Consider the following 2056-nt stretch of genomic DNA (forward strand, 5'->3'; position numbering starts at 1 on the left):
ATGCAGCAGGAAATCAAGGAACTGAAGCAAAACCAGGCATCAAGCTCAAGGAACCAAGGTCACCTACCTGGAAAACCAGAACCCAACCCCAAGGAATATGCCCAAGGCCATAACACTGAGGAGTGGCAAGGAGTTTACCTGGTATTGAGAACAACAATGTGATCATTGAGGACAATGATCAACCCTGAGGGGGAGGCAGCCTTAAAGGATGATCAAGTTGCTGAGAAACCAAGGTCAGAAAAGGGTAAAGAGGTAGCAAAGGAACCAGAACCAGAGAAGAAGTATGTGCCACCACCTCCATACCAACCCAAGCTCCCATTTCCAGGGAGATTTAAGAAGCAACTAGTGGACAAGGCAAGAGCTGTATTTGAGAAGGCACTCAAAGAGACACCACTCACAATGCCTCTCATTGATGCATTCTTAATGATGCCAAAGATGGGGAAGTTTTTGAAGGATGCTATTCTGAACAAGACAAAAGAGCTTCAAGGCATGGTAGTACTAAGTCATGAATGCAGTGCTATCATTCAGAGGAAGTCCATTCCAAGGAAGTTAACTGATCCAGGGAGCTTCACACTCCCCTGTGCCATTGGACCTCTTCTATTCTCTGGATGTCTTTGTGATTTAGGAGCATCAGTCAGCTTGATGCCATTCTCCATAGCACAGAAGCTGGGCTTTAGAGTTTTCAAACCTTCAAAGATTTCTCTTATCCTTGCAGATAGATCAGTTAGATTGCCTGTTGGTATGTTGGAAGATCTACCTGTCAAGATAGGTGGTTTTGAGGTTCCAACAGATTTTGTTGTGCTGGAGATGGATGAAGAGCCAGTAGATCCTCTTATCTTGGGCAGACCATTCTTAGCCACTGCAGGAGCTATTATTGATGTGAGAGGTGGGATAATAGAGCTTCAACTTGGGTCTGAAAAGCTCAAGTTTGATGTGAATGAGATGATGAAGAAGCCCACCATTGAAGGTCAATGTTTCTATGTAGAGACAATGGATCAGTTGGCTGATGAGTTGCTTGAGGAGCTGAACACAGAGGATCCTCTTCAAGCTACTCTGACTCAAGAACAAGGAGACAATGGGCTCTTGGCTGAAGCAAGTGAAGGGTATAAGCTGTATCTGGACAATGCAAGAGAGCTGGGTCCTGAAACAAGGTTTGTGGAGCTGGAACAGAATGGCACTGAGGTTTTTGCAATCCAAGAATCAGTCACCAGCCAAAGCAGCTTGGACCAGGACTGGAATGAGGCTGATGCACCCTCTGTTGAGCTCAAACCTCTACCAACAGGGCTCAGGTATGCTTTCTTAGGACTAAACTCCACATATCCTGTCATCATCAATGATAGCCTATTAGAGGACCAAGAGAGTGCATTGCTGAATGAAATAAGAAAGTTCAGGAGAGCCATAGGGTATTCTTTGGCTGATATTAAAGGGATCTCTCCTGACATCTGCACCCATAGGATCCACCTAGAGGACCAATCTATGTCCTCTATTGAGCACCAACGTAGACTTAACCCCAACCTTAGGGAAGTGGTTAAGAAGGAGATACTAAAGCTTCTTGAGGCAGGGATAATTTACCCAATCTCTGACTCAAGATGGGTATCTCCTGTTCATGTTGTGCCCAAGAAAGGTGGGATCACAGTGGTGAAAAACGATAAGGATGAACTCATAGCTCAAAGAACCATAACTGGCCACCGCATGTGCATTGACTATAGGAAATTGAATTCTGCTTCTAGAAAAGATCATTTTCCTTTACCATTCATTGATCAAATGCTTGAAAGGTTAGCTAATCATCCTTATTTTTGTTTTCTCGATGGGTACTCTGGATTTTTCCAAATTCCCATAGATCCAAGAGATCAAGAGAAAACAACATTCACATGCCCTTATGGCACTTATGCTTATAGGAGAATGCCTTTCGGTTTATGTAATGCACCGGCTACTTTTCAAAGGTGTATGATGCACATTTTCTCTGACATTATTGAAGAGAAAGTTGAGGTGTTCATGGATGACTTTAGTGTCTATGGCTCCTCCTTCTCGGATTGTCTCTCTAATTGACACAGGT

The sequence above is a fragment of the Eutrema salsugineum genome, unplaced genomic scaffold, assembly GCF_000478725.1.
Source record: "Eutrema salsugineum unplaced genomic scaffold, Eutsalg1_0 scaffold_14, whole genome shotgun sequence".
Taxonomy (NCBI): domain Eukaryota; kingdom Viridiplantae; phylum Streptophyta; class Magnoliopsida; order Brassicales; family Brassicaceae; genus Eutrema; species Eutrema salsugineum.